We start from the raw sequence: 22,705 nt of genomic DNA on the forward strand, positions 1-22,705 counted from the left end.
GGGATTACAGGCATGTGCCACCACACCCGGCTACTTTTGTATTTTTAGTAGAGATGGGGTTTCTCCATGTTGGTCAGGCTGGTCTTGAACTGCCCACCTTAGGTGATCTGCCTGCCTCGGCCTCTCAAAGTGCTGGAATTATAGGCATAAGCCACCACACCTGGCCAATAAAATATTTTTAATAAAAGATTAATACCTAGTTAATTTTGTGCATTGAAACATTAACAAATCTTAAACATCAGTAGATTAATATTGGACAAATTGGAAGAACATAAGCACATTGACAGTGTTACTTTTTTTTTTTTTTGAGGCGGAGTCTCACTCTGTTGCCCAGGCTGGAGTGCAGTGGCGCAATCTCTGCTCAAGGCAACCTCCGCCTCCTGGGTTTAAGTGATTCTTCTGCCTCAGCCTCCCAAATAGCTGAGATTACAGGTGCTTGCCACCACACCTGGCTAATTTTTTTGTATGTATTTTTAGTAGAGACGGAGTTTCACCATGTTGGCCAGGCTGGTCTTGAACTCCTGACCTCAAGTGATTCGCCTGCCTCAGTCTCATAAAGTGCTGGGCTTACAGGCATGAGCAACTGTGCCTGGCCAATATTATATCTTTAAATGTAAAACTACTAGGATTTGAATATCAAAACTGTGGTGGCAGGAAAAAGTATTTACATTCACTTGCATATCCCTAGAATTTGACTCATCAGATAACACTGGCTTACTAGCTAGGTAAGTAAAAGGTAAATACTTTGGAAGTGGCTACCTTCATTAGAACCTTTTAGCCCTTAGAAGAAAAACCAATCCAGAAAAACTGGAAACCTACAGAACCCCCTTGCTGGGCTCTGACTTACTGGCTAAGCATGTTATTGTTGATAGCTGACCATTCAAAAGAATAACTTGTAACATGTTAGCCATGTGTGAAATAACAATGTACATCTTCACACAATTTATTGCCCCTTTACCTTGTTGTGAGACTTTATTCTTTTCTAAGCCTGTATTTATTATAACTCTTTTAATATTTTTTTTTTGAGACAGTCTTATTCTGTTGCCTGGGCTGGAGTGCAGTGATCCAATCTCGGCTCACTGCAACCTCTGCCTCCTAGATTCAAGCGATTCTCCTGCCTCAGCCTCCTGAGTAGCTGGGATTACAGGCGCATGCCACCATGCCCAGCTATTTTTGTATTTTTAGTAGAGACGGGGTTTTACCGTGTTGGTCAGGCTGGTCTCGAACTCCTGACCTTGTGATCTGCCCACTTGACCTCAAAAAGTGCTGGGATTACAGGTGTGAGCCACCAAGCCTGGCCTAATTGTTCTTTTTCTTGTTTTTTGTTTGAGGAGGTGAGGTGAATGACTGGGGAACTGGGGTGCAAGATTTCCTTTTTTTTTTTTTCCTAGACGGAGTTTTGCTCTTGTTTCCCAGACTGGAGTGTAATGGCACCATCTCAGCTCACCGCAACCTCTGCCTCCCCGGTTCAAGTGATTCTGCTTCAGCCTCCCTAGTAGCTGGGATTACAGGCATGTGCCACCACACCTGGCTAATTTTATATTTTTTTAGTAGAGACAGGGTTTCTCCATGTTGGTCAGGCTGGTCTCGAACTCCTGACCTCAGGTGATCCGCCTGCCTTGGCCTCCCAAAGTGCTGGGATTACAGGCATGAGCCACCGTGCCCAGTAAGAGATTTCCTTTTCATTGTATATTATACCTTTTGAATTCTGTCCCATGTAAAGGAATAATTTAAAAATAGAATTACAAAAATCTTACTAGCTAGTAGTCCAATGTTGGATAAGATTGGAGTAACTGCACTGCACATAGTAGGTATTCAATAAAGATGGAATCAATGAATAAATGAATAGATGGCTGAATTAAGTGAAATGACTGAATAAGTGTCTTAAATCTGTATTTTGATTACTAAAGCCTTCTGGAATCGTGAAATTTCATAACTGTATGAGACTTAATGTCTTTTTTTTTTTCTTTGAGACAGTCTCACTCTGTCACCCAGGTTGGAGTACAGTGACGCAATCTCGGCTCACTACAACCTCCACCTCCTGGCTTCAAGCGATTCTCCTGCCTCAGCCTTCCGAGTAGCTGGGATTACAAGTACCTGCTACGACGCCCAGCTAATTTTTTGTGTTTTTTAGTAGAGATGGGGTTTCAGCTGGGCACGGTGGCTCACACCTGTAATCCTAGCACTTTGGGAGGCCGAGATGGGCGGATCACAAGGTCAGGAGAGCGAGACCATCCTGGCTAACATGGTGAAACCCCATCTCTACTAAAAATACAAAAATTAGCCGGGCACGGTGGCAGGCGCCTGTAGTCCCAGCTACTCAGGAGGCTGAGGCAGGAGAATGGCGTGAGCCCGGGAGGCGGAGCTTGCAGTGAGTGGAGATAGTGCCACTGCACTCCAGCCTGGGGCGATAGAGCCAGACTCCGTCTCAAAAAAAAGAGATGGGGTTTCACCATGTTGCCCAGGCTAGTCTCAACCTCCTGACCTTGTGATTCGCCCACCTTGGCCTCCCAAAGTGTGGGGGTTACAGGCGTGAGCCACTGCGCCCGGCTTAAATGTCTTTTCTTTTCTTTTCTTTTTTTTTTTGAGATGGAGTCTCGCTCTGTGGCCCAGGCTGGAGTGCAGTGGCCGGATCTCAGCTCACTACAAGCTCCGCCTCCCGGGTTTACGCCATTCTCCTGCCTCAGCCTACCGAGTAGCTGGGACTACAGGCGCCCGCCACCTCGCCTGGCTAGTTTTTTGTATTTTTTAGTAGAAACGGGGTTTCACCGTGTTAGCCAGGATGGTCTCGATCTCCTGACCTCGTGATCCGCCCGTCTCGGCCTCCCAAAGTGCTGGGATTACAGGCTTGAGCCACCGCGCCCGGCCAAATGTCTTTTCAAGAACAGAAATAGGTCTGAATTGGGAGAAAAAAACTTGTCACTTTGTTAGATTTCTAAGTTTAAGCCATTAGTCTTTATTACATCATAAAGGATGAAGAAATATATTTTTATATATGCCTACATTTGCTGAGGAGGCTAGTCCTGATCAATATTTTTCTGAAAGATGGTGAAAGGTAGAGCAGACTTCAAGTCAACATTTTTACTGCCTCTCCTACTTCAGTGAAGCTAACATCAATGGCTTATACTACGTGCAAAGTTACCTTTGGTTTTGTTTACTGGTCTATGTCCTAAGATAGGCAATGCAGCTACCTATTGTATATTCAGATCAAGTCTTGGGGACTAGCATGGTTCTAAAATGTTGACAGCTTTCTGGAGACAAACTGATAAAGAGAAAACACTGTAATTCTAGTTATTTTTGTTGGGAAGGTAAAGGCCGAGTTGCGGAATTTATTGCAGCATAGATTCTTAAAGAGTTTTGCTAAATAAAGACAACCAGGTAAAAGTGGTTTTAGATTGAGCAACTCTATGTAAAATGCTTACAACAGTGCCTGGCACAGAGTAAGTGCTATAAATGTTAGCTGCTATTTGTTATCATCATTATTATACTGACACTCACCATTTTATACCAACAAATATTTAATAGCCATACATATACATCTATACAAATCAATCTGTATGATACCAAGAGAAGAAACAGCTCTTTTTGTAGGAAATTTATAGTGATACATTTTGAAGAATGAAAGTCAGAAAGTTAAATTGTTACAGAAAAAAATACTCTTTCTTTGAGGAAATGTCCTTTGCTAGTTCGGTTGGAGCTCTGCATCGAAGGTTGAGAAAAGTTTATAGTCTATGGTTTTCCAAATGAGTTAAAAACAGAAATAACAATACCTAAGATAATAAACAGGCACCAATTATACAGTAATAATTTATTGCTTTTCAACAATTCTGGTGTGATAAAATTTAACTGAACCAAACTCCCCATATATTTTGAATGTGAAAATCAAGTTTCCAGAGAAGTCAGATACTTGAGGCAGGGCCTGTAAAGTATCCTCCTTTTTAATTTTTCTTCCAGATGAAGGTAGAATGCCAAGAGAGGCCAAGAGAAAAACAAATAACCAGCTGCCTACAGACCTGCCTTCATAGGAATGTCCTTTGCCTTCATCTATGTGTGCCTCCATTTCTGAATGCCTTTATTTCTGGATACTTTCCAGTCTATAAAAACAAAGGAAGGACAGATAAAAAAAGAACTGTACTACACTTCTACTGGACAATCAAGAGGTGAAAAATGTTCTTTAGTGAGTTAAAATTGTTTTGCAATCTCTTTGAAAGGAGTAGGCAAAAATCTTGAAAAAGTCCTGATTATTAGTAGAGATTGTCTTAGAAAGGTTAACTTTTCACACTGGCAGGAAGTAATACCCAAACACCACAAAATTTAAACTTATCTCTAATATGTAGATAGAAAAATCTATCCATGGGGCACTAGGCCTTTCTTATTTACCTTAAAATATACTGTTTCCCTCCTTCCTCCTAGCATTCTCTCCTAGGAAAAGGTTCTATGACTTTTGCATTCTTTTTTTTTTGAGACAAGGTCTTGCTACATTGCCCAGGCTGGTCGTGAACTCCTGGCCTCAAGGGATCCTCTGACCTGAACTTTTTTTTTCAGACAGAGTCTTGCTCTGTTATCCAGGCTGTAGTGTCACAATACTGGCTCACTGCAACCTCCACCTCTTGGGCTCAAGTGATTCTCCTTCCTCAGCCACCAAAGTAGCTGGGATTAAAGGCGCCTGCCACCACACCCAGCTAATTTTTGTAATTTTAGTAGAGACAAGGTTTCACTATGTTGGCCAGGCTGGCCTTAAACTCCTAACCTCAAGCGATCTGCCTGCCTTGGCCTCCCAAGGTGCTGGGATTACAGGTGTGAGCCACACCGCCCAGCCCTGAATTCTTTGTTTGTTTGTTTTCTTGAAATAAGGTCTTACTCTGTTGCCCAGGCTGGAGTGCAGTGGTGTGATCAAAGCTCAGTATAACCTCAAACTCATGAGCCCAAATGACTCTCCTGCCTCAACCTCCCAAGTAGCTAGGACTACAGAAGTGTGCCACTATGCCCTGCTAATTTTTAATTTTTTTTTGTAGAGACAGGGTCTTGCCACTTTGCCCAGGTTGGTCTCAAACTCCTTGGCTCAAGAGATCTCCTGCCTTGTGAATCACTGAGCAGACCCCAGCATGCATTCTTTTTTTTTTTTTAATTTACTTTTTCTTATTTTTTAAGTTTAAAGGAATGTTAAATTCCACAGATTATTATTATTATTATTATTTTTGGAGACGGAGTCTTACTCTGTCTTCCAGGCTGGAGTGCAATGGCGAGATCTCGGCTCACTGCAATCTCCGCCTCCTGGGTTCAAGACATTCTCCGCCTCAGCCTCCTGAGTAACTGGGATTACAGGTACCCACCACCATGCCCAGCTAATTTTTGTATTTTAGAAGATATGAGGTTTCACCATGTTGGCCAGGCTGGTCTTGAACTCCTGCCTCAGCCAGCATGCATTCCTAATAGTAGACAACACAGTAGGAATTTGGAATGCCTGAACGTTTATCTATTAAATAGATTGTTTTTTGAGACAGGGTCTTGTTCTGTCACCCAGGCTGGAGTGCAGTGGTATGATCATAGCTCATTGCAGCCTCAACCTCCTAAGCTCAAGCAATCTTCCCATCTGAGCCTCCCAAAGCAGATACTACAGGTGTGTGCCACCACATCCAGCTAATTTTTTTTTTTTTTTTTTTAGAAATGGGGTCTGGCTATGTTGGCCAGACCAGTCTGAAACTCCAGGGCTCAAGCAATCATCCTGCCTGGCCTCCCAAAGTTCTGGGACTACAAGCATGAGCCACTGCTCCTGGTTGAAATACTTTAATTTTTTTTTTTTTTTTTTTTGAGATGGAGTCTAGCTCTGTTTCCCAGGCTGGAGCGTAGTTGCGCGATCCTGGCTCACTGCAAGCTCTGCTTCCCGGGTTCACGCCATTCTCCTGCCTCAGCCTCTCGAGTAGCTGGGACTACAGGTGCCTGCCACCACGCCTGGCTAATTTTTTGTATTTTTAGTAGAGATGGGGTTTCACCGTGTTAGCCAGGATGATCTTGATCTCCTGACCTTGTGATCCGCCTGCCTTGGCCTCCCAACGTGCTGGGATTACAGGCGTGAGCCACAGTTCCCGGCCAATACTTTATTTTAAAGTACAAAGACTGCATACATTTTGCTTGAGGTTCTTAGTGCTTCAAGAGATCCACCAATATCCTAGAGGAATCCTTTCCATGAATTGGTAAAGTTTGTGAATATATAATATTAAAAAAAAAAAAAGAATGACCAGGCACTGTGGCTCATGCCTGTAATCCCAGCACTTTGGGAGGCCGAGGCAGATGGATCACAAGGTCGGGAGATCAAGGCCATCCTGGCTAACAGGGTGAAACCCTGTCTCTACTAAAACTACAAAACATTAGCTGGGGGTGGTGGCGGGTGCCTGTAGTCCCAGCTACTTGGGAGGCTGAGGCAGGAGAATGGCGTGAACCCGGAAGGCGGAGCTTGCAGTGAACCGAGATCGTGCCACTGCACTCTAGCCTGGGCGACAGACCAATACTCCCTCTCAAAAAAAAAAAAGAAAAAAAAGAGATGTAGGTATTCTAGAGAAGGTAGAGCAAGATAAAGATTTTAACTTACAAGCCAATGATTTTTTTTTTTTTTTTTCCTGAGAGACAGTCTGGCTGTGTCTCCTAGGCTGGAGTACAGTGGCACCATCTTGGCTCACTACAATCTCTGCCTCCTGGGTTCAAATGATTCTCCTGCCTCAGTCTTCTGAATAGCTGGGACTATAGGTGTGCACCACAAAGCCCAGCTAATTTTTGTGTTTTTAATAAGGATGGGGTTTTACCATGTTGGCCAGGCTGATTTTGAACTCCTGACCTCAGGTGGATCCGCCTGCCTTGGCCTCCCAGAGTGCTGCAATTACAGGCATGAGCCACAATGCCCGGCTGCCAATGATTTTTCCAAAATAATTATGCATCCCTGGGAAGGAAATAGGAAATGAAACATTTTGCATATAATTTGGATTTGTAGGTGGCCTTTCTAAGTAATTTATTAGAAGGTAAACAATAATTATGTAGAAAGAACCTGGTTGGTAAATATAATAATTATGAAATCTTATTAATTTTTTTTTTGAGACAGGGTCTTGCTCTATTGCTCAGGCTGGAGTGCAGTGGCCCAATCTTGGCTCACTGCAAGCTCCGCCTCCTGGGTTCACGCCATTCTCCTGCCTCAGCCTCCCAAGTAGCTGGGAATACAGGCGCCCCCCACCACACCCGGCTAATTTTTTTTGTATTTTTAGTAGAGATGGGTTTTCACTGTGTTAGTCAGGATGGTCTCAGTCCCCTGACCTCATGATCCACCCGCCTCGGCCTCCCAAAATGCTGGGATTACAGACGTGAGCCACCGTGCCCAGCAGAAACCTTATTAATTTACATTAATTAGCAGGAAAGCTGAATTAAGAAGACGTCTGAATCATACAATATAATTACTAAAACTGCTCCCCGTTAATCTACCTGCCTCTCTTCCATCTCCATATTATTCTGTACACAGTTTACCAAGTGGAAGGAAGAAGTGCTTTTTGTTTGTTTATTGTTTTTGAGGTGGAGTCTCTCTCTGTCACCCAGGCTAGAATGAAGTGGCATGATCTCGGCTCACTGCAACCTCTGCCTCCCCAGTTTAAATGATTCTCCTCCCTCAGCCTCCCAAGTAGCTGGGACTACAGGCACGCTACCACACCTGGCTAATTTTTTTGTATTTTTAGTAGAGATTGGGTTTCACCATGTTGGCCATGCTAGTCTCGAACTCCTGACCTCAAGTGACCTGCCCACCAAGAGCTGGGACTATAGGTGTAAGCCACCACACCTGGCCAAGAAGTGCTTTATATGAAGAAGAAACAGCATGTAGAAAGGTTCAGCATTGGGACTATGAAGCAGTTCTGCATTTTCTTGCCTCATCCTCCTCCTCATTCCCATCCTTTCCTATAACGTCAAGATTTTGAACAAAACAAATGAATGAAAATAATCCAGCACTTAAGAACAGAAACTAAGAATTAAGTAGACCTAGATTTAAATATGTCTTTTTTTTTTTTTGAGACGGAGTCTCGCTCAGTCGCCCAGGCTGGAGTGCAGTGGTGCGATCTCGGCTCACTGCAAGCTCCACCTCCCGGGTTCACGCCATTCTCCTGCCTCAGCCTCCCAAGTAGCTGGGACTACAGGCGCCCGCCGCCATGCCCGGCTAATTTTTTGCATTTTTAGTAGAGACGGGGTTTCACTGTGTTAGCCAGGAAGGTCTCGATCTCCTGACCTCTTGATCCGCCCGCCTCGGCCTCCCAAAGTGCTGGGATTACAGGCGTGAGCCACCACACCCGGCCTAAATATAAGTTTTATAGTATTTATAAACTACAAATTACCCAATTTTGACTAAGCATAATTTAGTGATACCCCTATAAGTTCTGGCAGATGGAATGAGATTGCCCTAGGTTCTTGGTGAAGGCCTTTGTTTAGAAGCATGGTTGCAGTGACTGAGAATTCCCCCACTAACTCCTGTAGTCCACACTTCCCTCATTCCCCTGGATTCTGTTAAATGGTCTTGGTAGCCTGAATTATGCAATCCCATATTATGGTTAAAGCATACTTGGGCTGTTTCATTCATGTTATGGTCTTCCCTGGGTTGATCAAATGAGTAACTAGTGAAACAAATGAAATACATATAATAGAATTAGAAAGCTCCCAGGTTGACTAATCTTTGAATAGGAAACAGGAGCAAAACTCCATTATCTAGCTCATCTGAGCCTAATGGGAACATGAGATGAAGGCCATACCTAATCCTCTGCTTGGATGGCCACACTGATATGTTACCCATTTGCAATGTATGGTTTTGTGCTTCTCATTGACCTCTTGTGTGGCATGTAACATCTCCAGATTCCAGTTCCTGCTGTGACTATAGCAAGTGTACATGCGACAAGGTAATGAGCTATGTGTACAGGGGGAAATGGGGTAGTGGTGAAAACCATGGCTGCAAGCAGAATGGTGTATTCTGAGCTTGTTGAGTTACTATCCTTTTGGTTTTGGGGATAACTAAGTAGACTAGCTGTCCTAGTAGGTAGCATAGAACAAAGAGTATTCCTTGGCCAGGTGCAGTGGCTCACACTTATAATCCCAGCACTTTGGGAGACTGAGGCGGGCAGATAACCTGAGGTCAGGTGTTCGGGACCAGCCTGGCCAACATGGTGAAACCTCGTCTCTACTAAAAATACAAAAATTAGCCAGGCGTGTTGGCAGGCACCTATAATCCCAGCTACTGGGGAGGCTGAGGCAGGAGAATCACTTGAACCCGGGAGGCGGAGGTTGCGGTGAACCAAGATCCCAAGATCGCGCCATTACACTCCAGCCTGTGGACAAGAGTGAGACTTCATCTGAAAAAAAAAAAAAAAAAAAGAACAGAGAATATTCCTACAAGATTTCTAGTTTCTTTCTTGCTATTAAATTAGAGGTGGTAAACAGTAAGAGGTATATGTATATCTCTAAGACTTTAAAGAGGACTCTCTCAAAGCAGTATAAAACTAAAGGCCTCAGACTGAGGCCATGAATTTAAGACACTAGAGAAAAAAGAACTTGTCCATTTAGTGGTGCAGTGTGGGGATGAAGGCTGTTTAGTGAGCCATTTCAGCCGCTGTGGCCATGGTGACAAAAATGGAAGCATGGGTCTTAGATGGGGGGAAATTATGAAGTTGTATGGAAATCCATTAGGTCTCTTAAACTCAAATCCTCATCTGCCAAAGGTAATAACGAAAGGAGTGTCTCCATACAGGGATGGGACTGCGAAAATGACCCTCATTCTGATATTCAACTTTTCCTTGGGGATCTTTCATAAATCACCCTGATCTTTCCTAAATCACCGGAGGAAGCATTCTGCTTTTTACCTTTTTTTTTTTGAGATGGAGTCTTACTCTGTTGCTGGAATGCAGTGATGCAATCTCAGCTCACTGCAACCTCTGCCTCTGGGGTTCAAGCGATTCTCTTGCCTCACCCTCCCAAGCAGCTGGGATTACAGGTGCCTGCCACCATGCTTGACTAATTTCTGCTTTTTTTTTTTTTTTTTAAGCAGAGACGGGGTTTCACCATGTTGGCCAGGCTAGTTTCAAACTCTTGACCTCAAGTGATCAGCTCACCTCAGCCTCCTGAAGTGCTGGGATTACAGGCATGAGCCACCACACCCAGTTCTACCTATTTCTTTGTTTGTTTGTTTTTGAGATGGGGAGTTTCACTCTTCTTGCCCAGGCTGGAGGGCAATGGCGCAATCTCGGCTCACCGTAACCTCTGCCTCCTGGGTTCAAGCGATTCTCCTGCCTCAGCCTCCCAAGTAGGTGGGATTACAAGTATGTGCCACCACGCCTGGCTAATTTTGTATTTTTAGTAGAGACGAGGTTTCTCCAAGTTGGTCAGGCTGGTCTCAAACTCCCGACCTAAGGTCATCCACCAGCCTCGGCCTCCCAAAGTGCTGGGATTACAGGCGTGAACCACCACGTCTAGCCGGCTCTACCTATTTCTTAAATACTGCAGCAGAGACCATGGTGAAACAGACTGGTCTGCTGGCTGCCATGTTTTGTTGGCCCCATCCCACATCTGCCTGCTTAGTCCTTCTTTTCTTTTTTTTTCTTTTTTTGAGACAGAGTCTTGCTCTGTCTCCCAGGCTGGAGTGCAGTGGCAAGATCTCGGCTCACCGCAAGCTCTGCCTCCCAGGTTCATGCCATTCTTCTGCCTCAGCCTCCAGAGTAGCTGGGACCATAGGCGCCCGCCACCATGCCCAGCTAATTTTTTCTATTTTTTAGTAGAGACGGGGTTTCACTGTGTTAGCGAGGATGGTCTCGATCTCCTGACCTCGTGATCCGCCTGCCTTGGGCTCCCAAAGTGCTGGGATTACAGGCGTGAGCCACTGCGCCCGGCCGCCTAGTCCTTATTTTCTAACTCCCACACAATTTTTTGCTGTTGTTGGTTCCTCCTTTATATTAATAAAAAATAAAGTTAGGAGTTTTAAGAATTCTATTTTTCTTCTGAATCAATGAATAATGTATTATGTAGAAATGTCAAGCAAGTTTGTGCTGTTATTAGTGCTGTATAGGGTAGTGCTTCATGTAGTACATTGTAAATGCTTGAATTTGGATGCCTAGAACGGTATGGCACTACGTTCCCCCATACTGCTTACCATTTCTTATTGACTTATACTAGGCTAATTAACTTTTTATTGGTCCTTAAATGCTTCTCAGTTTGAATCCTTGATTTAGATTAAACTTGACTGACAGAAGTTCAGGGAACAGACTTACAAAATATGAGTGTTTGCTTTCATTTTTGGTTCTCCTGGAGTAGGCAGCTCTGTGACAGAAGCTATTTCCCCTGATCAGTGAGAAGGGCCTTCAACAATTCTTAATTCTTTCAAGTTCAGATGTAAAAAGGCATATCCAGAAGTGCCACCTTCCATCTGTTCCATGTTCCAAGTTTTTTTGTGTGAGGATTCTCTCTTTCTATAATGACTGATAATATCTACCATATAGAGGGAAACCTTTATACCCTACCCACAGGGTATGGCCTTATTCCATGACTGCAAAAAAATAAATAAATAAAATAATCATATCAGAGTGCAATAACAGGTATAACATCTGAGCCCATGATTTGTGCAAAAGGTAAGACAGAGGGAGGGTAGGGAGGAAGGCGTCACTCTAATAGGCAGCTCAGAAGTAGGTGTGGTAGCTACTGCACCTCACCTTGGCACAGGTGTCACAGGTGTTGTGTGGTGCAGAGATCCATGGCAGATTTGGGGTTCTCAGAGGTAACCACAAATTGAATTGTATGCTTTATTTAAGCCTCATCTTGCTCACCAGTGCAGCAGCATGAAGGTACAGGTAGAACACCCAGTTCTGGATCCCCAGGCAGATATATACCCAAAGACAGTCACTGTGATGTTAGAGGCCTCCTACACTGCATGCACCCCTTGGCTGAGTCACAGTAGGCTTGATGTGCAGTCGTCCAGTAATTCCAACTATCTGCTGCTGCTTTGGGTGAGGGCTTTAAAGTCCAGGTTCTCACACTGAATGATCTTATAGCATGGAATATGGGGACCAGGACACCCAGAACTTCCTAGAAATAGGTGACCTTAAAATTAAGCTGTTAGTTGGCTGGGCATGGTGGCCCACACCTGTAATTCCAGCACTTTGGGAGGCTGAGGTGGGTGGATCACCTGAGGTCAGAAGTTCGAGACTAGCCTGGCCAACACGGTGAAACCCCATCTCTACTAAACATACAAAAATTAGCCTGGTGTGGTGGCACATGCCTGTAATCCCAGCTACTTTGGAGGCTGATGCAGGAGAATTGCTTGAACCCAGGGGGTGGAGGCTGCAGTGAGCTGAGATCGCGCCACTTCACTCCAGCTTGGGTGAAACAGTGAAACTCCATCTCAAAAAAAAAAAATTTAAGCTGCTAACAAAACCACGTCCCATCATCTTTGTCCCCAACTTAGCTGACTAGAGACTGATAACTACCCCAAATTCAGATAAGCAGGGGGTAGTTCTCTGTGGTGAAGCTCTGGTTTCAATGGCAGCTTTCATGGCACATGCTTTCATAATGGTTGTTTCACTCTATTAACATAAAAGGAAACCAAAACAGGGTTTTTCTAAGTCAAGATGGCCTTAAATTCTATCAATTAGTCTCCTATGGTATTAATAGTTACAAATGACAATTTCTACTTGTGTATTTTTGGTGAAAACTAAATGATGACTACTTTTTTTCTTTTTCAGGCAGAGTCTTGCTCTGTTGCCAAGGCTGGAGTGCAATGGCCCGGTCTCAGCTCACTGTAAACCTTCACCTCCCAGGTTCAAGTCATTCTCCTGCCTCAGCCTCCCAAGTATCTGGGACTACAGGCGCCTGCCACCACATCTGGCTAATTTTTGTATTTTTAGTAGAGACAAGGTTTCACTATGTTGGCCAGGCTGTTCTCAAACTCCCGACCTCATGATCCATCCGCCTTGACCTCCCAAAGTGCTGGGATTACAGGTGTGAGCCACTGTGCCCGGCCATGATGACTACTTTCTGATGACTCGAGACAATACTGATTATGTGACCTTCGGGACGTTACTTAACCTCTCTCTATCTGTATATGTCTATAAAATGGGGATTGTAACAGTTCCTAGTTTATAGCATTTTTGTGAGGAACTAATGAGTGTTACTACATCTGAAGTGCTTACAGCAATGCTTAGCATATGGTAAGTATTCCAGAAATCTTGGCTGTCATCAATTTACTATTGTTATTATTGAACTCCCCATCCCATTTGCCTAAAATACTTTACTAGAGATGGAAAGAAGAAAGGAGGGAAGGGAGGGAGGAAAGGAGGGAGGGAGGGAAGGTACTCATGGTTAGGACTTTTAGTAGCTAGGGGTAAAGGAAGAAAACAGATCTGGCAAATACATAGGACCATCTCTAGAAAGAATGCTTCCTAGAAAAGATCCTAAACAGCGAAGATGTAGGTTACAAAGAGCACAGGTCAAAACTATCCTCCTGGGCTAGCAAAGACAAGGAGCAGGAGTCAAGCCATATCAGACCAGAGTGGGAATTAGAATGACGTAGATTGAGCCTCAAGTAATCTGGTTGAAAACAAATTGAATTTGAAGATAAACAGGTCAAAAAGGAATATTCTCAGCTGCTTGTTTTCCATATGGATTGTTTTGCCACCTTTAAAGTTTTAAAGCAGTACTGTCAGATTTTCATAAAATTTTAGGTATGTTTCAAACTTTTGTGCTTTTTAATCTAAATTAATTCTTAGATGATTATTAAGAAGCAATGTAAATGTCTCATATTATCAAGCCATTGCAAATATATATATATATATATTTTTTGTTTGTTTGTTTCTTTTTTTTGAGACAAAGGCTTGCTGTCGCCCAGGCTGGAGTGCAGTGTGGCACGATCTCGGCTCACTGCAACCTCCACCTCCCAGGTTCAAGCAATTCTCTGCCTCAGCCTCCCGAGTACTGGGATTACTGGGATTACAGGCACCTGCCACCATACCCAGCTAATTTTTATATTTTTACTCTTGACCTCATGATCCACCTGCCTCAGCCTACCAAAGTGCTGGGATTACAGGCGTGAGCCACCACACCCAGCCTGCAAATATTTAGAAAGTAGTAAACAGCGGCCAGGCGTGGTGGCTCACGCCTATAATCCCAGCAATCTGGAAGGCCGAGGCAGGTGGATCTGAGGTCAGGAGTTTGAGACCAGCCTGACCAACACGGTGAAACCCGGTCTCTACTAAAAATACAGAAATCAGTCAGGTATGGTGGTGCACCCCTGTAAGCCTAGCTACTCAGGAGGCTGAGGCAGGAGAATCGCTTGAACCCAGAAGGTGGAGGTTTCAGTGCGCCGAGGTCGCACCACTCCTCTCCAGCCTGGGTGATAGAGTGAGATTCCGTCTCAGTGGAAAAAAAACAGTATGTACAATATGATTCCTTAAGAAACATATATATGTGTATGTGTGTGTCTGTGTGCGCACAAAAAAATTCTCAAAGACCTAGAGAAGCAGTAAAGTAAATCCCTGGCCACCAGAATAACTAAACATACAAAAAACCAGCAGTTGGAAACGATAATTTTTGACTCATTTGTCATGTTGAAGAAATTTTTATTGCAAACATTTTGTTTTCTAGCAAACTATTTTGACCGCGTCATGTCATGTCAGTAGAGTGCCAAGGAAGTAACTGATTAGGATACTAAACTGGTGCAGGCTGGTAAGATAAGTGATAGGTCAAAACAGAGCAAGGAGAGCTGAGGAGAAATGGGGAGGTCAAGGGAGGAGCTTAGAGTGCATCTCACGAATACTGAGTTAGTCTTTCTTTAAAGAATGGCAAAATTCACCCTACATTGAGACACACGACTTTGAAAGCAGGACTACACCTGACATATAACCTGAAATTAGATGATGATATTCTGAATGAGAGGGCTCTCAACTTAAAAAAAAAAGTTTTTAGGGTTGACATTATCTTCTTTACTCCAGGTATGTGCTTAGCAAACCCTTTCTTCAAATATGGTTCAAAAGCAAATCACATTTTCCATATTCCCTATTAAATTATTATATATTATGGGGGGGCGCAGTATTCTTAATGACAAAATATTATTATTATTTTTTTTTTTTTGAGACGGAGTCTCGCTCTGTAGCCCGGGCTGGAGTGCAGTGGCCGGATCTCAGCTCACTGCAAGCTCTGCCTCCCGGGTTTACGCCATTCTCCTGCCTCAGCCTCCGGAGTAGCTGGGACTACAGGCGCCCGCCACCTCGCCCGGCTAGTTTTTTGTACTTTTTAGTAGAGACGGGGTTTCACAGTGTTAGCCAGGATGGTCTCGATCTCCTGATCTCGTGATCCGCCCGCCTCAGCCTCCCAAAGTGCTGGGATTACAGGCTTGAGCCACCGCGCCCGGCCAAAATACTATGTTTAAAAAGAATCCTTTCCTAAAAGAAATCAGGAAAATGATTCCATTTACAATAGCTACAAAAAATAAGATACTTAAGAATAAACTTAACCAAGGAGGTTAAAGATCTCTAAACTGAAAACTATAAAACCTTGATGAAAGAAACTGAAGAAGACACAAAGGAATGGAAAGACATTTCATGTTCATGGGAGAATTAATATTGTTGAAACACCCATACTACCCAAAGTGATCTACAAACTACAGTCTCTATCTAATACCTATGATATATTTCACAGAAATAAAAAAGATAGCCGGGCGCGGTGGCTCACTCTGTAATCCCAGTACTTTGGGAGGTCAAGGAGGGGGGATCACCTGAGGTCGGGAGTTCGAGACCAGCCTGACCAACATGGAGAAACCCCGTCTCTAATAAAAATACAAAATTAACCAGGCGTGGTGGCACATGCCTGTAATCCCAGCTACTTGGGAGGGTGAGGCAGGAGAATCGCTTAAACCTGGGAGGCGGAGGTTGCGGAGAGCCGAGATTGTGCCATTGCACTCCAGTCTAGGCAACAAGAGTGAAACTCCATCTCAAAAAAAAAAAAAAACCAACAACAACAACAAAAAACAAATTATATGGAGCCACAAAAGACTCAAACAGGCAAATAAATCCTGAGCAAAAATAACAAAGCTGAGGCATCACAGTACTTGACTGCAAAATATACTACAAGGCTATAGTAACCAAAACAGCATGGTATTGGCATAAACACAAACACAGAGACCAATGGAACAGAATAAAAAACCCAGAAATAAATTCATGCATCTATGGCCAACTGTTTTGCAACAAAGGTGCCAAGAAAACACACTGGGAAAAAGACAGTTTCTTCAATAAATGGTACTGGGAAAACTGGAAGTTACATGCAGAAGCCGAAGACTAGACCCCATCTCCATCATATACACAAATCAACTCAAAATGGATTAAAGACTTAAATACAAAACTTGAAACTATGAAATTACTAAAAGAAAACATAAGGGAAATGCTTTACAACATCGGGTTGGGCAAGGGTTTTTAAAATAAGATCTCAAAGCATAGACAACAAAAGCAAAAAATAGACCAATGGGATTATATCAAACTGAAAAGCTTTTGTACATAAAAAGGAAGCAAGTAACAAAATGAAGAGACAATCTACAGAATGGAAGAAAATATAAGCAAACTATACATCTCACAAGGAGTTAATATCTGAAGAATATATAAATAACTTAATTCAACAATGAAAAACAAATTATCTTGATTTAAAAGTGGGCAAAAGACCTTAATAGGCATTTCTCAAAAGAAGACATACAAATGGCCAACAGGTACATGAAAAAATGCTCAACATCACTAATCATTAGGCAAATGCAAATCAAAATCACAATGAGGTATCACCCCACTCTAGTTAGAATGGCTATTAACAAACAGGCTGGGGCATGGTGGCTCATGCCTGTAATCCCAGCACTTTGGGAGGCTGAGGCAGTTGGATCACTTGAGATCAGGAATTCAAGGCCAGCCTGGCCAACACAGTGAAACCCCGTCTCTACTAAAAATACAAAAATTAGCCAGGTATGGTGGCACTTGCCTATAGTTTCAGCTACTCGGGAGGCCGAGACAGGAGAATTGCTTGAACCCAGGAAGCAGAGGTTGCAATGAGCCAAGATTGCACCACTGCACTCCAGCCTGAGTGACACAGTGAGACGCTGCCTTTAAAAAAAAAAAAAAAAAAAAGACAAAAGAAAACAAGTGTTGGCAAGGATATGGAGAAAAGACAACATTCACACATTTTGGTGGAATTACAAATTAGTACAGCAGCTATGGAAGATAGTCTTTAATCCATTTTGAGTTGATTTGTGTATATGGTGGAGACAGGGTCTAGTCTTATTCTTCTGCATGTGACTTTCCAATTTTCCCAGCACCATTTATTTAAGAGACTTTTTCCCAATGTGTGTTCTTTGCACCTTTGTTGAAAATTTTTACCTCAAAACATTAAAAATAGAAGTCCCACTAGTGGCTATGTATTCAAAGGAAATGAAGTCAGTTAACATTGATGTGGTATCTGCCCTCCTATGTTTATTGCAGCACTATTTACAATAACCAAGTTATGGAATCAACCCAAATATCTAACAGTGAATGAATGAATAAAGAAAATGTGAGGCTGGGAACGGTGGCTCATGCCTGTAATCCCAGCACTTTGGGAGACTGAGGTGGGTGGGTCATTTGAGGTCAGGAGTTTGAGACCAGCCTAAGTAATATGGTGAAACCCTGTCTCTACTAAAAATACAAAAATAGCCAGGCATGGTGGCAGGTGCCTGTAATCCCAGCTACTTGGGAGGCTGAGGCAGAAGAATCGCTTGAACCTGGGAGGCAGAGGTTGCAGTGAGCTGACATTGCATCACCGCACTCCAGCCTGGGGGACAGAGTGAGACTCAGTCTCAAAAAAAAAAAAGAAAAGAAAAAGGAGCCGGGCGCGGTGGCTCAAGCCTGTAATCCCAGCACTTTGGGAGGCCGAGACGCGTGGATCACGAGGTCAGGAGATCGAGACCATCCTGGCTAACACGGTGAAACCCCGTCTCTACTAAAAACTACAAAAAACTAGCCAGGCGAGGTGGCGGCACCTGTAGTCCCAGCTACCCGGGAGGCTGAGGCAGGAGAATGGCGTAAACCCGGGAGGCGGAGCTTGCAGTGAGCTGAGATCCGGCCACAGCACTCCAGCCTGGGTGACAGAGCGAGACTCCGTCTCAAAAAAAAAAAAAAAAAAAAAAAAAGAAAAAGGAAAAAAAAGAGAAAATGTGGTACATATGGATAACATAATATTATACAGCTGTAAAAAAGCATGAAATCTTGCCATTTGTGAAAATATGGTTAAACCTGGAGGACATTATGTTAAGTGAAATAAGCCAGACACAGAAAGATAAATACTGTATGATCTGTGGAATCTAATTTTTTTAAAGTAAGAGTTTATATCCTACAAGCAAAGAGAAGAGTGGTTATCTGAGACTAGAAAGGGGAGAGGGGAAAGGAGGAGAGGGAGAGGCTGTCAACAGGTACAAAGTGACAATTAGATTGGAAGAATAAGTTCTGGTGTTTTATTGCACAGTAGGGTTGCTGTTAACAATAAGATATTGTATATCACAAAACAGCACAAGGTGAGAGATATGCTAAGTACCCTGATTTGATCAGTATACAACATTTGTTTGTATGGAAACACCAAACTGTAACCCAGAATATGTACAATTACATATTACATATATGTGTATGTGTGTGTCTGTGTGTGCACAAAAAAATTCTCAAAGGCCCAAAGAAGCAGTAAAGCAAATCCCTGGCCACCAGAATAACTAAACATACAAAAAGCCAGCAATTACAATGAAAATTAAAAAAAAAAAAACCAAAAACAATTACAATGTGTCAATTAAAAAAAGAATTCTTTCCTGTATTATTGTTACTAAAATGGGCAAAATAGCACCTTCCTATTTATTACATCACAGAAATGGTGAAGTAACTGAAAGAATGTAAGTTAAGTAGGTGAATTCTGGAGAACACACTGTAATTTTATCTTTTTTCCGATAAAGCAACAGAGCAACTTACTCAGCTTAAAGAGTACCTATATCATATTTTTTTGAAGTTTGCATTTGCATTTCTTATTGCATCACTAACTTACGAAGTTATAACTCTTACCTTGAAATCTTCCCAAGTTTTGCTCACTTAACAAGCTTGCAAACAACAGTCCGGCATTTTCCTGAGGCAGATTACCATAGCTGCATCCAGTCTATCAACCTTTAAAACAGAAAGGTGAATCCTAAGAATTTTGTGATAGTCATAAATCTAAAAGCCAGTAGAAAGCACCAGGTCTTCTCTGGTTCTGATGTAATTATTCTTTTTTTTTTTTTTTTTTTTTGAGACAGAGTCACGCTCTGTCACCCAGGATGGAGTGCAGTGGCACAATCTCCGATCACTGCAAGCTCCACCTCCTGGGTTCACGCCATTCTCCTGCCTCAGCCTCCCGAGTAGCTGGGACTACAGGTGCCCGCCACCATGCCCGGCTAATTTTTTGTATTTTTAGCAGAGACGGGGTTTCACTGTGTTAGCCAGGATGGTCTCGATCTCCTGACCTCGTGATCCGCCTGCCTCGGCCTCCCAAAGTGCTCAGATTACAGGCCTGAGCCACTGAGCCTGGCCTGATGTAATGATTCTAAAAGACCCCCATGACAAAATATTTTATCTTAAAGATTGTACTTGTTCTTTATACTTAAAGAAACTGAGTTTCTGATCATGCCAATCATTAGATGGGAGGCCTCAGACAAGTCTTTTAGCGTCCCTGGGCCTTAATTTCCATTTCTGTAAAATGTCAGGAGTGCCTTAGAAGATCTCCAATTTCCTCTCCACTCTGATTTCTCATCCTATGCTTCCTAGTTCATTTCTTCAATGTTGTGTGCCTCAAATCAGGAAGAAAATCTGGCAGAAGAGCAAGAATTTTACCTGTATTATTTTATTATTTTCAGCAGCTCACCCACCCACCCTGTTTCTATTTTTGCAGGTAAGAGCCTTGGAGTTGCTTTTGATTTTTCCCTTTTATGTACTTTAGACAAATTATGACATTAATTCATAAATACTTATAGAACACTTTCAAAGTTTTACTAATTACTTCTTCTGCAGATACTGTCTCATTTGATTAACACAACAGTTCGGGCTAGTAGGTATTATTTTTAATTTATCTGGCGAGGAAACCAAAGCCCAAGAAAGTTCAGTGAGTTAATTGCCCAGAATAACACAGATAGCGGTTATAGGACCAGATCTTCTTCTTTTTTTTTTCTTTGCACTCTGTCACCCAGGCTGGAGTGCAGTGGCACGATCTTGGCTTACTGCAACCTCTGCCTCCTGGGTTCCCAGTGATTCTCCTACCTCAGCCTCCTGAGTAGCTGGGATTATAGGTGCGTGCCACCACGCCAGGCTAATTTTTGTATTTTTAGTAGAGACGGGGTTTCACCATGTTGGTCAGGCTGGTCTTGAACTCCTGACCCCGTGATCCGCCTGCCACAGCCTCCCAAACTGCCAGGATTACAGGCATGAGCCACTGTGCCTGGCCTATTTATTTATTTATTTGAGATGGAGTTTCGCTCTTTTTGACCAGGCTGGAGTGACCAGGCAGCGTGATTTCAGCTCACTGCAACCTCCACCTCCCAGGATTACAGGCATGCGCCATTACAACCGGCTAATTTTGTATTTTTAGTAGAGACAGGGTTTCACCATGTTGCTCAGGTTGGTCTTGAACTCCCGACCTCAGGTTATCTGCCTGCCTCGGCCTCCCAAAGTTCTGGGATTATAGGCATGAGCCACTGTGCCTGGCCTAGGCCTATTTTTTTTTTTTTTTTTTGCATTTTTTCGTAGAGACAGGATTTGGCCATGTTGGCAAGGCTGGTCTTGAACTCCTGACCTCAGGTGATCCACCCGCCTCCACCTCCCAGAGTGCTGAGATTACAGGCGTGAACCACCGTGCCTGGCCAGGACCAGGTCTTCTGATTCCGAAGTCTTCTTTTCACAACACTAAAATCTATTTCTTTTTCTTTTTTTTTTTGAGACGGAGTCTTGCTCTGTCACCCAGGCTGGAGTGCAGTGGCCAGATCTCAGCTCACTGCAAGCTCCACCTCTCGGGTTTACGCCATTCTCCTGCCTCAGCCTCTCGAGTAGCTGGGACTACAGGCGCCCGCCACCTCACCCGGCTAGTTTTTTGTATTTTTTTAGTAGAGACGGGGTTTCACCGTGTTAGCCAGGATGGTCTCGATCTCCTGACCTCGTGATCCGCCCGTCTCGGCCTCCCAAAGTGCTGGAATTACAGGCTTGAGCCACTGCACCCGGCCTTTCACAACACTAAAATCTATTAAGGCAGATCCAGGTTTTGTAGGGCCTGAGGTATCTATATTTTGATGACTATCTATCTTCAAGGATAGGAGTACAAAACTGCAATACAACACAAAGTATGATCCTGTTGAACCCCTCTCAGAGGGATCCTGTTAAGGCCCCTCTCAGAGCCTCCTTGGGGTCTATTCAAGGGAAGGGCCTCTAGGGTTAATCTTTAGGGTTAGGTTTCATGTAGTGTTTTCTATATGGTAAGACATTGCAAAATAAATACTAATTTTTCTTTTCTTTTGAGACAGAGTCTCACTCTGTTGCCCAGGCTGGACAGGCTGGAGTGCAGTGGCACCATCTCCGCTCACTGCAACCTCCACCTCCTGGGTTCAAGCGATTCTTCTGCCTTAGCCTCCCAAGTAGCTGGGAATACAGGCGCGTGCCACTACACCCGGCTACTTTTTGTATTTTAAGCAGAGACAGGGTTTCACCATATTAGCCAGGCTGGTGTCGAACTCCTGACCTCATGATCTGTCCACCTCGTGGTTTTTTTTGTTTTGTTTTGTTTTGTTTTGTTTTTAGATGGAATCTCACTCTGTTGCCCAGGCTGGAGTACAATGGTGAGATCTTGGCTCACTGTAATCTCTGCCTCATGGGTTCAAACAATTCTCCTGTCTCAACTTCCTGAGTAGCTAGTACTACAAGGTGTGTGCCATTACGCGTGGCTAATTTTTCTATTTTTAATATTGGCAGGGTTTCACCATGTTGGCCAGGCTGGTCTCAAAATCCTGGCCTCAAGTGATCCGCCCACCTCAGCCTCCCAAAGTGCTGGGATTACAGGCTTCAGCCACCACGCCAGCCTGCAATAAATACTAGTTTTATTATCATAATAACCCTGAGGTAGGTATTATCCTTGTTTTACAGAGTTGGGAGTCAGGCTTGGAAAGGTAAAATGACTTGCCTGAAGACATAGAGCTGGTAAGTGCAAGAATCAAATTTGGAACTCAACAGATCTGGCTTTCAAGTCTATATTGTCAATCTACCACCCTATGGGGCTCTATAAGCCTGCTTTTGAGGTTTCCTGAGATTCATCTTATTTAACCACTTCTCACTACATTCCATAGAACAGGGCCTTATAAATGTACATCTAAACCAGACTCAGGATCCTGTCTCTCTAACTTAATTCTGCTTACCATCTACCTGAATGTTGCTGCCACCCTAGCACTGCTCTTGTAAGTCCTGGCTGCCCCAATGACCCGAAATGCCTTCCCTTCTGTAAAAAGCAATTACTGAATTACTAGTAGTACTTGGCCGTGGATGCCATACTGTCTTCTAACACACTGAACTGTTATTGGAAAGCACATAGGACCTCTCAGGACCTGATTCTCCAATCTGTACTCTTCTTCAATCTCAAGCTCTTCATTTGCAAAACA

General features: G+C 43.4%; 1 long non-coding RNA gene across 4 annotated transcripts in view; it reads right to left on the reverse strand.

The window, feature by feature from the left end:
* The window catches only part of LOC117075839, a 74,780-nt gene that overhangs the window by 51,316 nt on the left and 759 nt on the right, over positions 1 to 22,705 (reverse strand). For all 4 annotated transcript variants that reach the window (XR_004434154.1, XR_004434153.1, XR_004434152.1 and 1 more), the window contains exon 2: positions 19,104 to 19,202. This is a non-coding gene — a long non-coding RNA (uncharacterized LOC117075839). The remainder of the gene's footprint in view (positions 1 to 19,103; positions 19,203 to 22,705) is intronic.

The sequence above is a fragment of the Trachypithecus francoisi genome, unplaced genomic scaffold (assembly GCF_009764315.1).
Source record: "Trachypithecus francoisi isolate TF-2019V2 unplaced genomic scaffold, Tfra_2.0 Lachesis_group5, whole genome shotgun sequence".
In the NCBI taxonomy this organism is placed as follows: Eukaryota; Metazoa; Chordata; class Mammalia; order Primates; family Cercopithecidae; genus Trachypithecus; species Trachypithecus francoisi.